Here is a 14,044-nt window from a genome sequence, read left to right as displayed (position 1 = left end):
CGCCGAGCTGGAGTACTGGCGTCGACGGCGAGCACTTCCGGGATCGATCCCAGAAGATCGATTGCTTACGGCCGGACCAGATAGTAAGTGTAGACCTGCCCTGAGTTAACCTACCATTTTTCCAGAAATGTACAGGAGTCAGGACCCTTCCTAAAATGCATAAAATGAGCCAGTGTTCCTTTAGGGAACTGTCCCGACTTAGACGTCTGGTTACCCATGCAGGAGGACTTTACACACACCAATCACATAAGAAGGAAATTAGGGTTCGTCAGAGCGATGCCCGGTGCAACACACAAAAGGAGCCCACAGGCTACTGCCTCAATCGCCCTTGCTTTCACACCAAGGGTTTTACCCAAGGCGCGGTGAGGCTGCGATTGTGCAGATTTCACTCACTCAGGCCGCGTGTACAGGAACCACTTGGTCGGCCGATCCCTGGACGGAGACGGCGCTCAGACTCAAACACTCCACAGGGAGGACGGATAGACACAGAGACAGGACAGTCCTCAGTCCAGACAAAACACAGAAATAATTACCTGATCAGATGCCTGATGTCAGATTCCGGGATCCCTACCAGAACAGAGTGGGAACCAACAGGTTCACTGGCGTAGACTTCACTGTGGTCGTGCACTTTTCCGTTCCAACGGAGGACCACTCGAGCCAAATGCCCAGGTGCCGGCTGCCACGGTCGTCCTGCAAAAACGGTCAAGAACCACACAACTCCAGCGAAGACGGTTGCCATCTCAGTGGGACCTCCAAATTGTCAAAGTCAGACTCAGGACTCACAATTTGTCAGACCACTCTGTTTATTAGCAAAAGCGCTCTGCTAATACACTCAGAAAATGTGAGTGCCATACGAGGCTCAAACCACCTTATTTATACAGATAAAAGGGCGCGAGATTAACAAGATTACAAAGGGAGCAGAACTAATAAATTTAAAGATACATATTTCTTGTCCTTATTTATTCTCACCAATCTCCTGTTAATGTCCCACCATCAGCTTAAGTGGACCCATTCTTCAATACCTGAATGTTCCTCTTCCTGACAACTTTATCTCAACATTCCTCATTCCTGCTTAAAGAAACATACAGCATTTGTTTAATTCATTCTACTTCTACAACATAATTCATTCTACTGTCACACTCCACAATGTGCTTATCATCCTTGAGTGCTTCTTTAGCATCTCGATCATCCAGTGGCCCCACTGACTGTTTAGCATGCTTCCTGCTTCTAATGTACTTAAAAAACAATTTGCTATTACTTTTTGAGTCTTTGGCTAGCTGTTATTCAAGTTATTTTTTGACCTTCCTAATTATATTTTTACACATCATTTGCAAGATTTTATGCTCCTTCCTATTTTCCTCACTAGGATTTAACTTCCACCTTTTAAAGGATGCCTTTTTGCCTCTCACTGCTTCTTTTACTTTGTTGTTTAGTCACGGTGGCACTTTTTTGGTTCTCTTACTATGTTTTTTTAATTTGGAATATACACTTAATTTGAGCCTCTATTATGGTGTCTTTAAAAAGTTTCCATGCAGCTTGCAGATATTTCACTTTTGGCACTGTACCTTTTAATTTCACGAATGTCCTCATTTTTGTGTAGTCCCCCTTTCTGCTGTGTGTTTTGGGGGTTGTTCGCTCTTGGGACTAAGAGGGACCAGACATCAATCCATGCTCTCCAAATCTTCTGAACAAGTCTCTCATATTTCAAACTTGTAAGTAACTGACAGGCAAGGCGTGTTAGGTTTATCTTTGTTTTCTCAACTTGTAAATGTTCCTTTTGCTAGAGTGTTTATCTCTGTTTGCTGTAACCTTGAACTTAAGCTAGAGAGGGTTCCTCTGGGCTCTTTGAATCTAATTACCCAGTAAAGTTATTTTCCATCCTGATTTTACAGAGACGATTTTTACCTTTTTTTCTTTAATTAAAAGCCTTCTTTTTAAGAACCTGATTGATTTTTCCAGGAATTGGTGGGGGGAAAGGAGGGGGAATGGTTAATTTCTCCTTGTTTTAAAATCCAAGGGTTTGGATCGGTGTTCACCAGGAAATTGGTGAAGAAGTTTCTCAAGGCTACCCAGGGAAGGGAGTTAGCACTTGGGAGTGGAGGCAGCAAAACCAGATCTAAGCTGGTAATTCAGTTTAGAGGTTCTCATGCAGGTCCCCCACATCTGTACCCTAGAGTTCAGAGTGGGGAAGGAACCTTGACAGTGGCACTCAGGGGAAGTTGTGCAGATAGCTTGTTATCTGAGGAGAGAATGAGAATCCAGGGACTGGGAGATTGGAATTGGGGTGTGCGACTGGGAAACCGGGAAAGGAGGAATTGTTACAGAGGCGTTAAACAAGAAGGAAGCAATGGTTGGGATGGAGAAGGAGGGGTTGATCTCACTGGCACTATGACACATTCCAAGTGGAAAACAGGAGGATTCCAGGTCTGAACAGAGGTTGGGGGATTTGATGTTTTTAAACACCAAATTCTGCAGCCTAGTCCCAGGAACCTGTGAGATGCAATGGGGATCAAACCCAATATCATATAGGGCCACTTTGTCCCATGCTGACAGTGGATATGTTTGGGAATCAAAACTCCTTTTTATCAGTAGAGAAAATCTAATGTTGTATAGTCAGGGGATCTAGCATGACAGAGAGCAAACACACTCACGCTTTCCTAGAGACTTGTTTTCTTTCTTGGAATGCTCTTTAAAAAAAATCTAAAATAGAAGGTTATTTGGTAAGGATCAAATATAGGACCTTGAGTATCACAGCCCGGGACTGTAATTCTTTGGAGAGTCTTTTTGTTTTGTACTATGCCTTGCACAATGGGGTACTGGTCCATGAATGGAGGGTTTAGGAACTACAATTATATGAAGAAGAATGAGCAGTCCCTCTATTAGCTCACTAATTGAGTTTGTGTCACTATAGAAGAATGAATTAGATTTACAGGTTCTTAGAACTTATTTGTCAAAATATTTCAAAAGTTTGTATTTCTGCTTTTGTTCATAGAAATCTACAGCATTTAGAGAGAACAAAAAGAGGCTGGAATTTGCAAAGGAGCCTAAGAGAGTTAGGTGCCAAAATTCTATTCAACTGGAGTTGAATGCATAACTACCATTACTTTTGGGGGATCCAATTCCCATTGAATGGGATTTGGGTGCCTACTTCTTTTAGGCTCTCAGTCAAAATGAATTGCCCACATTTATACATAGAGTCTCTGTGGGAGTTATGAACAGATCTCTGTTCTTTGCAGCAGAATGCAAAGAGTGAGGAGCCCTGGATGTTAGAACATCTTCTCCCCAGTGTTCTCCTCAGAGCCCCTTTCATCTCCTCGTTGCTAAGGCTGTAGATAATGGGGTTCAGTGTGGGCATGAGAACAATGTATAACAGAGCAGATACTCTGTCACTGTCCACTCCACAACTCAACTTTGGTCTGAAATAAATAAAGCTGCCAGAGCCAAAGAACAGTTACCACCACCAGATGAGAGGAGCAGGTGGAGAAGGCTTTGCGCCTGCCTTCAGCAGAAGACATTTTGAGGATGGTGACCATGATGTGGGCATAAGGCACAAGGATCAGCAGGAAGGGAGCCATGACTACCAGCACGGCCACCACAAATATCTCCACTTCATTCGAGTAGGTATCGGTGCAGGCCAGCCTCAGCAGAGGGGGGATGCCGCAGAAGAAGTGGTGTGTCTCCTAGGGACCACAGAAGGGCAGACTGAATATCAGTGTGGTCTGCCCAAAGGAGACGGGGATGCTGGCGACATAGGACCTGGCCACCAGCAGAACACAGACTCCGTTGCTCATGATGGTGGTGTAACATAGTGGGTGGGAGATGGCCACGTAGCGGTCATAAGTCATGGCTGCCAGGAGGTAGCACTCTGCTGTGGTGAAGAAGAGATAGAAATACAGCTGAGTGGTGCAGCCAATGAAGGAAATACTCTTCTTCTCCACAAGCAGGTTGGCCAGCATCTTGGGGATGGTGATTAAGGTGTAGCAGATCTCCAGGAAAGACAGGTTCCAGAGGAAGAAATACATGGGGGTGTGGAAGGTCCGGTCCAGTGCTGTGATGAGCATGTTCCCCATCAGTGTGATAGTGAAGGAGGTCAGCACCAGCACAAAGAGCAACACCTGCATCTCCAAGAGATTGGAGAATCCCAGGAGGATGAAATATGTCACTACAGTGTGGTTTCTGCCTGGCATCTCTGCAAGATCCTTCACTGGCAAATGCAGGGAAGTTATCTAGATAATAGGGAGGAACGATAGATGTATAATCCACCAAATCTTCCCTTATTCTTTCATAGATTCTAGTTTGACTTCCTGCATATCATAGTCCAGAGAACTTCCTGAAATTATTTCTGTTGTAACAGCAGCAAAAATATTTTTACAAAAATATCCTGTCTTGATTTAAAATCTTGCTAGTGATGGAAAATCCACCACAGTCCTTGGTAATTAGTTCCAATCCATGCCTTATTTCCAGCCTGAACTCGTCTTGCTTGAACTTCCATATCCAAATGTCTGGTTAGATAGAAAACAATTTATCTCCATGGGCTTTCTTCTTGCACCTATTTCCTTTTCCTATTGAAATGTATCCTTGATCAATACTTATCCCCATCAATCTGCCTACCCAGATGCACACTGTTATGGGTTAAACCTTATTGAAGCTAGTGGCTGTAATAGCCACATTGCATTCAAGATAAATATATTAAAAAGTTGAGCTCCTTTATGAAATAGACAGCTGAAACAATAGAGGCCTCTCCCCAAAACAAAGCCATATGCAAGGCTGGTGTAGGAGTTAGCCAGGCAGCCCAAGGGTTGGGGGTTCCACTGTGATCCAATCCTAAAGTGAGGGGTGAGGTATGGGTTTGATTGGATCAGTGTATCTGTGCATGTGAGACAGAGATTGTGAGAAACATCAAGAAGGCCAAGAAGGCGCAGAAACCTAGGGACACAGTGGAACAAGGAGTGCAAAAAAAAAAAAGAGGGAGAGCGAGCTTTTGGACACAGTGCTGGCTGGAAGGCAGTTTGGAACAGCGAGCAAAGAAACTGTCTAGTGTGTTTTGATTCCTGACTCTAATGCTGATTTCTGCTCCAAATCGAGACAACCGAATTTTCATTTACCACTTGGGTCCAAAACGGGTAATAAGAGTACCCATCTCTCTCTTCCCATGGATGCTTGTCTATCTACATGTATGTTTTTCTCTCTATGAGCGTCTCTACACAGCAAGTTAGTGCATGGCAAGCCAGGGTGTGAATATAATGTGCACCAGCTTGCTGCGCAGTAACTCAATAGGTTGACCCTGCTACACGGCATTAAATGTTCCATAGTGCGTTTTGACATCCTCTCATTTGCCATGGGAAACTTTCAGTGCACTGTGGCAGAATTCACCTGGCAAGTTACTGCTTGGCATGCCGGTAAGCAGGAGATTCACACCCTGTCTTCATACACACTCTCTTGCTGTGTAGACAAGCCTTATTTATCTCTCTAGATAGCCTTTTATGGCATATCATCGTCCGTCTCTTTCTCAGCTCAGATGAATGAACCGCAATTTAATTTTTGTTGTACCAACAACAGGCTGATGTGAAAAGAACCATTCTGTTCAGCCAAGTTGGAGTTCTCTGAACATTGATTTATTAAGAGAGCTCTATTCTCCAGGCATTATAGAAAGTGTATTTCTCCCAGTCTTCTTGCCATCTGTCCTGGTTTGTCTGCTCTCCAACTATGGATCATCCCTCTTCCCCCTAGTCCAGGACTGCAGTGAAAGGAAGAGTGACCATAGAGGCAAAGTGAAACCGAAAAGGTGACTGCATCCTGAGGTCAACTGCTCATTTAGAAAATAAAAAAGGACAGGAGGGGTCTGTTGGACAGTGATTTTCAACCTTTTTTCATTTGCAGACCCCTAAAATATTTCGAATGGAGACGCAGACCTCTTTGGAAATTTCAAATATAGTCTGTGGACCCCCAGGGGTTTGTGGACCACAGGCTGAAAACCACTATTCTATGGTAACAATCTTTCACTGACCTCTTAGACATATTCAGTGGCCCCACAGGGATCCAGAGAATACTGATTGAAAACCACTGATTTAGGAGATATAGGTTTGCCAGTATTTAACTTTTTTATGTATAATTTTGATGGATAATATCAACGCTTATTTTCCAACTTTTTTCATTTTTATCTATTACAATTTTTTGCAGTTGTGGGAAATTATTGGGGTGTGTGTCAGGCACTAATTATTTAATGATGCAGGAGCATAGCTGGGGGGGAGCAGGGGGAGCAGCCGCTCCACCACTGAGCATATTCACCAAAGGTGGCACCTTGCCGCCGCCGACTCTGGGTGCTCCAGGGTTGGAGGGAGCGCCCATGGGGAAAGCCCAGCCCAGCTCCCCGGTCCCCGCCCTGAGCCCCCGCCCAGCTCACCTCCATTCCGCCTCTGCTCCGCCTCCTCCGCCTCCTCCTCCTCCTCCCCTGAGTGCCGCATTCTGCTTCTCCCCTGCCCTGGCTCCCAGCGCTTGCCCTACGAAATTGATTGGTGGCAAACCTGGAAGGGAGGGAGGAGGGGAGGAGGGGGAACGCGGCACGCTGGGGAAGAGGCAGGGCAGGGGTGGGGATTTGGGGAGGGGTCCAATGGGGCAGGGACGGGGTGGAGTTGGGGTGGGGCAGGGGGCAGGAATTTGGGGAGGAGTCCAATAGAGGCAGGGAGGGGGCATACTCGGGGCAGGGCAGGGTTGTTCTTCGGCAGCGGCCCCTTGACTCACTCCTGGTCTTCGGTGGCACGTTGGTGGTGGGTCCTGCAGACCCAGAGCAAGTGAAGGGCCCACCGCCAAAGACACGGTAGGGAACCGGCCAGTGAGTACAAGTCCCCTGTCCTCCCCATCCAACCCCCTGCCCCCCCTCAGAACCTGCAACCCATCAACCCCCCCTTGTCCCCTGACCACTCCCTCACGAGACCCCCCAGGACCACAACCTCTACCCAACCCCTCCTTCCCCATCCCCTGACCACCCCCCTAGAACCTCCACCCCCTCCAACCACTCCCTGTCCCTTATCCAACCCCTCCTCCCAGACCCGGCCCGGCCCCCTTACCATGCTGCTCAGGGCAGCGTGTTTGGATGCCGCATGGCCCACTGGAGCTCGCAGCCCCACCCCCTTACCATCCCACTCTAAGTGGCAGGAGCTGCAGAGCTGCCCAGGAGCGGTCCAGTGCGCTGGCGGCATGGCACGCTGAGGCTCTGCGAGAGGTGGGAAGACAGGGGAGCCTCCCCAGCTGGGAGCTCAGGTGGGCCGGTTGAGGCCCGCGGGCCAGTGTAATGACAGAACAACCTCCCTCTCCCAATTGCCCACCCCTTTAACAACCGCTTCTAAACCAGCTTCTAAATTTAACAACCCGTTCAGGCGAACTGGCTCCAGCTCACCACTGGATACAGGTGCCTCCAAATAATTTTTGAGCAGTGTCATTTTCTTCTGGACAAGCTTCTGACACCCCCTCCATGCACTTGAGTATCAAGTTTTCCTTGGCATTTGGAGTGGGGGCTGAAGGAAGGGGAACGATGACCCCTCGGGTTTGTTTCAGCAACACTAATGGGTGTGTGGTGGGGGAGGCAGAGTTGTAGGAGAGAGATCTTTATTGGGCACGCTGAGGCTGCACAGTTTGTGGGAGGTGCCTGGCCCCCGCTTGTGTCCCTGAGCCCCTGGTGACACAGCGAACTAGGTCCTCCGGAAACATGGCCCTTTTTGACCCAGGTCAGGGGAGATGCTGCTGTCTTGGGTCTGGACTAGAACAGTTCAGAAGCATTCTGCCATTGCAGGATGTGCGTTATAGGAGCAGTCAGAGACCGTAACAAAGATCTGGACCCCCAGTATAGTCATGTGGAAAGAGACTGAGCCTGCAATCTATGTGGGCAAGACAGGCCCAGGTTGGGAGGGAAACAGAGGCACAGAGAGGGGAAGTGACTTGTCCAAGGCCACTTAATGGGTCAGTGGTGGAGCTCAGATCAGGGCCCAGCTCTCCTGATTCCCAAGTCCAGTGCCCCATCCACTAGACCCATGCCACCTCCCACATATGTATTGGGTTTGATCCCTTCTTGTTACACTCATTCAGGTCACCTTTATGGAAAGGGGCCCATAAGGTCTGAAAAAAACCTTCTGGAGGCTCCAGCTAGATGAGGGCCCATTGTGCTAGTAAGAGACAGACCCCTCACTCCAAACAGACAGAGGATGGAGTAGTATCCCCATTTTACAGACAGGGAACTGAGGCCCAGAGAGATTAAGTGACTCATCCAAGGTCCCCCCAGGAGGCTGTGGCAGAGGCAGGAACTGAACCTACATCTCCCAAGACCCAGTCTGTTGCCTCATCTAGAAGCCCATCCCCTAAGCTGCAGATGCCCCCTAAAGAATGGGAAATGCTCCAGAGCTCATGTCTGCACCCCACGCTTTCCACGATGGCAGCTGAGTTTTCTCTAGCAGCAGGAGGATTGGCTGCTTTAAATGCTATATTTACAATACCCCCCACCCTAGAGATTGTACCCTGGACCTGTAGCCCCCACAAGTACCAACCCTCTTGAGCCAAGAGAACTACCTCATTGGCTGTGAGTAAGTGGAACCAGCCACTAGGGGGCACCACACTCCCACGGCCTACCAAATGGTTACACCCATAGATGAGTGAATCTGATTCCCCCCCCTCACTAAAAATACATCCAGGATCAGCCCCCTCCCCCACACTGACACAGAAGATGGCCTGGTCCCCACTGAATCCCTCTCACATATCATGCAGTCCCCCTGCATATCTGGGTTGGAGGGGTGCTCCCCAGCACCCTCTCCACAGGTTCTTTTATGCACAATGTAGGCTCCAGCAATAAAACCCAGACACCTAATTCGAGCCCTCAGGCATCTCTCTTGCCTCTCTGCACTAAGTTTTCAGCCACTTGGAATTCGCTGCCTTCCTGAATGGGTTTGTAGTTGATATTCTGCGCATGTCACTGGTAATACCTTTGTCTGATCTTCTGAAGACATTTTGCTGCAGTAAATGGAACCTGGGAGGGGTTTTTTAAAGTTTTTTTTTTTATTTTATTTTTTTATTTGGACTGAATGGCGTACTGGAGAGAGGTGATGGATTGATGGCTTTGGTACCTAGAGTCACCTCTGTTCCTGTAGAACAGGAGAGCAGCAGGGCCAGCCAGCCAGCCACCCCATGATTCCCCAATGATGGGCTTCTGTAGATAAATCTCTGATAATTTTCATTTGACTTTACATTGTGCCTCTTCATATAACCTTGTAGTGGGTCTACCCACGTGTGACCTCTGTTTTCATGCAACTTCGTATCAAAGCCTCTTATGGAAACCTTGTACTGATGAGCCTTGGTATATGGAGACTTTGTATCAAAGCCTCATGTAGAAACTTTGCATTGCCCTTGGTATAATGTTATAGCCCCTAAGGATAGAATAAGATAGAAGAAAAATGTCTCTTTGCAAGAATAGACTAAGAGTTCCCCTCCCCCTTAATCAATTGCCCTGTTGAATGAATAAGGTGTGAATGAGGAAGGTGGGAAGGCAGCACCTCCAGACAGCTGCAACAGTTGGAGAGGGGATGGAAGCCAGACCCAAGGACAATAAAACTTGTCAAGTGGGCTCACATACTTGTAAAACAATATCATTCTTGTGTCTTTATTTTAAGTACAAAATAAATATGTATAACAAATTTAAAAGTATGTAATTAGTAATTTGATGTCGGGTGGCGCCTTTTTTTATGTGTTCACTCCCGCTGATGTTAAGTACCTGGCTACGCCACTGCCCTCAGGCTGTACTTCTCAGAGGGGTCAAATGGAGTTCAGTGCCCTATTCCCATTTCCAAGGGATTTGGGTGCCTAACTCCACTAGGCGCCTTGGGAAAGCCCTTCTGAAGAGTTGAGGCTTCACAATTCTCACCAGTGCCCAGCTCCCTTGCCTCTGGCTAAGTTCTGACGTGCTCCCAGTGACTGACCTAGCACTGCCATGTTTGGAATCACAGGAGTATCCCCGAGGAGGGGGACCTGTGTGGAGCTGAGCTGTCTGAGGTACCTGGGCCTGGCAGGACACCATGGCCTGAGAACTAGCCTCTTCGGGCCGACATGTCCCTGTTGCAGTCAGTTTCAGGAACACTCATTGTTGCAGCTCCCTGTCTTTGAACTGCTCCATGCAGCTGGCAGCAGCTGAGCAGTTTCTGCCCTGCAGTGCCACATGCAGAGTCTCTTCTCAGGGCTGGTCTACACTGGGGGGGGGGATCGATCTAAGAAACGCAACTTCAGCTACACGAATAGTTTTCAGAGTAGCAGCCGTGTTAGTCTGTATCTGCAAAAAGAACAGGAGTACGAAGAAGTGGGCTGTAGTCCACGAAAGCTTATGCTCTAATAAATTTGTTAGTCTCTAAGGTGCCACAAGTACTCCTGTTCTCTTTACGCAAATAGTGTAGCTGAAGTCGAAGTATATTAGATCGAATTACCTGGGGTCCACACGGCACGGGATCGACGGCCGTGGCTCCCCCGTCGACTGCGCTACCGCCGCTCGCTCTGGTGGAGTTCCGGAGTTGATGGTGAGCACGTTCGGGGATCGATATATCGTGTTTTAACGAGACGTGATATATCGATCCCGGATAAATCGATTGCTACCTGCCGATATGGCAGGTAGTGAAGACGTACCCTCAGAGACCGTTTGACACGCCCGGACCCACGACCAGCCTTGGTTCTACATTTGTGCATCTCCTAGTGCCCTGGAAAACCCCAGCTGGGTCAGGACTGTCCCCATTGTCCTGGGCTTTTAATCTGCTTGTCTGTGGTTGCCCAAACTCCCTGCACCCATGGGCCCAGGGAGCCTGGTGCTGTTGCTTTGCTGGAGGTGGTCAAAGCCAGGCTTAGCCCACATAAGAGCCAAGAGGCTTTTCCTGGTGAAGAGCCCAGAGGTCACTGGGGCCCAGCTGTTTGCCTCCAGGCTATGAGAGAGCAATAGAGTCACTGGTTTGCAGGGGTGACATGGTGGAGGATGCAATAGACACCATTTCAGGGGTGGCAGGTTTCCCACGCTTACATCCCCATATGCTGCACCAGAAATTGATATTATTATTATTATTCAAACATTTATTTGGATCAAAAAATATTATGGTAATAAAAAAACTGGTGAAAATTTTCTCTCCATTCCCGGCCTAGTTAAAAACTCCATGATGGAACGTAGTTATGGCCACCTCCCCTCCTTCCAGGAATGGCTAACAGGGGAGTTTTGTGAGGGAGTTCTCCAGGTAAAGGAGGAGTGATTCCATGACCCTTGGGTAAGTGTGTTGTCTGTAAGTGTGTGTTTGTGTTTGTTGTGTGCTTGCTGCTTGACTGAAATATACTGTGTGGTCTGTTTGTTGGGGGCTGTGTGCTGACCCGTGTGTGTGCTGAGCCTAGCAGCCTTCTAGGTAAGGCTGAGAGCTTCTTAACAAAGCTTTGATCCCTAAGCCCTTTAGCACCCATCAACCATTAACCAGGAAGCAGGGCTACTTGGGAAGACCAGGGCTTTAAAAGCCCTCTCTTAAGTGATTAGAGGAACTAGAGAACTGGAGCAGCTATCAGGGGAGTTTTGCAAGGGAATTTAGAGGAGTGTGAGGGTGGCTAGATACACTTAACATTCTTTACATTGAAAGCCGATTAACACTCCTTGATAAAAACAAAATATCAACAAAGGACCGAGCTGCAGGAGTAAAAGGAGAATGCAGGCAGAATTACAGCAACAGAGTAGGGGCTATCCAGCTTATTGCACCCAATGCAGCATGTATGATTACATTATCAATTATGTAACTATGGGCAGGTGGTGCATGCAGCTTGCAGGGATTTCACTTTTGGCACTGTACCTTTTAATTTAACTAACCTCCTGATTTTTGTGTAGTCCCCCTTTCTGAAATTAAATGCTACAGTGTTGGGCTGCTGTGGTGTTTTCCCCACCACAGGGATATTAAATTAAATTATATTATGGTCGCTATTACCAAGCCATCCAGCCAAGGCCGGCTCTAGGATTTTTGCCGCCCCAAGCAAAAAAATTTTTGGCTGCCCCTCACCCCAGCCCTGGGCTCTCTCTTCCCAGACCCCACCCACACCCCCTGATGCCCCAGCCCTAGGCTCTCTCTTCCCCCCGCACCCGCACCCTCTGCCGCCCCAGCCCTGGGCTCCCCCGCACCAGTGATGACTCTGCCTGCTCCCCCATCACCTCCAGTCGGTCCGGCGCTGGCAGGGTCAGGGTAAGCAGCGGGGCTCCCGGGCCACGCCTCAGCCCAGGGTCCCTCCATCCAGGGCTCCCGCCTCTAGGACCGGCCGGGACCCTGGGGGTCAGCCCTGGCAGGTGGCTGAGGAGCCAGGGCAGGGTAGCCCCAGAGACAGCGGAGCCCCGGAGAGTGGGACGCAAGGCCCCACGCAGCAGTGCCCCACCCTCTATGGCCCCGCTGCTGCTGCTGCTGCTTCTGGCCACCCTGCCACAGTCCCTGGGCGGCTTGGGCCGCTTCACCCAGCCCCGGCTGCAGCGCTGGGGGCGGCCGCCCTGCAGCACCTGCAGGCGGCTCCGTCTGTCGCGTGGGGTGTCCCCCAGCCTGAGTGTCCCCCGCTCGAAGCCTGCCTGGCCCAGCCACAAGGTGTGGGTGCTGCTCCCCCGCGGCACGAACCGCAGCGGCTACAGGGCGCCCCCCACACACGACGCGCTGCTGCTGCCAGGGCCGGCTCTAGGCTTTTGCTGCCGGAAGCACACAAAAAAAATGGCCAGAATGCTGCCCTTGAAAATGTGCTGCCCCAAGCACGTGCTTGGTTTGCTGGTCCCTAGAGCTGGCCCTGCGTCCAGCTATATTCACCCTTGGACCAGATCCTGTACTCCAATTAGGATTAAATCAAGAACTGCATCTCCTCTTGTGGCTTCCAGGACTAGTTGCTCCACGAAGCAGTCATTTAAGGTGCCAAGAAAAGGTATACACGGTATATTTCAGTCAAGCAGCAAGCACACCACAAACACAAACTTTTTGAAGACACCATACTAGTGGGAATTTTCTGTAACCTTTTGATGAACGAGATGCATGGCCGTGATGTACCTGACTAGGCATTACTACACAGAGGATACAAAGGGGCTAGAAGCTGCTCATGAGGAGAGCAGGACAAATTAGGTGTGAGTGTCATGTAACTGTCCTGGGTGGGATGAATGGGTTGCTAAAGGACTGGCTAAACTGACTCACATCTAGAAAGACAATGGTGGCCCTATTGACCGGACAATTGATACCTATCTACAGGTGCCTCTGTCACACAGAAGATTGTGAACTCAATGGCGGTCTGCAAGAGGAGGTCTTTAAGATCCAGCAATTTCCAGCCATATCCTTGGCAGAGCTGATTGAATTAAGTTTAAGTATCTTCCAGGTCCATTATATTCAATGAATGGTTTGTGTGTTGCGATGGGCGGGATTGTACAAAGCCGCTCGAGGGGGAAATGGGACAGATGTGTAGTGCTGGGGAGGAACTGGTGATTGTGGTACATCTAGGTACCAATAATATAAGGAAGGATAGGAGAGAGGTCCTGGAGGCCAAATTTAGGCTGCTAGGTAAGAGATTGAAGTCCAGAACTTCAGGGTAGCTGTGACGGGTTGGATTGCAGAAACCCCCTTGGGGCTGCCAACTGATGTGCCAAGATTACTTCTGTTCCTGCTTTCCTGCCCTGACATCTTGGGACTTCAGTGCCCTGCCTGGTTTGAGCCAGACCCACTAGCCTGCTGCAAACCCATACCCAGGTCTGAACCATGTCCACTAACATCTGTAGGCTTAATTGAAAGCAGCTTAAGAAGTGTTTCTGTCTTTAACACTCAGATGCCCAACTCCCAATGGGGTCCAAACCCCAAATAAATCCATTTTACCCTGTATAAAGCTTATACAGGGTAATCTCATAAATTGTTCACCCTCTATAACACTGATAGAGAGACATGCACAGCTGCCCCTCCCCCCCCCGGTATTAATACATACTCTGGGTTAATTAATAAGTAAAAAGTGATTTTATTAAATACAGAAAGTAGGATTTAAGTGATTCCAAGTA

At 48.7% G+C, this 14,044-nt stretch overlaps 1 pseudogene; it reads right to left on the bottom strand.

Annotated features, from left to right (window-relative positions):
• Window positions 1–389: 389 nt before the first annotated feature.
• LOC128845989 (olfactory receptor 10A7-like) lies at window positions 390–4,187 on the bottom strand (annotated as a pseudogene).
• Window positions 4,188–14,044: the final 9,857 nt, after the last annotated feature.

This window comes from Malaclemys terrapin, chromosome 12, assembly GCF_027887155.1.
Source record: "Malaclemys terrapin pileata isolate rMalTer1 chromosome 12, rMalTer1.hap1, whole genome shotgun sequence".
Taxonomy (NCBI): Eukaryota; Metazoa; Chordata; order Testudines; family Emydidae; genus Malaclemys; species Malaclemys terrapin.
Note: the sequence above shows the minus strand (reverse complement) of the source record. Positions and strands in the feature narration are given on the sequence as shown.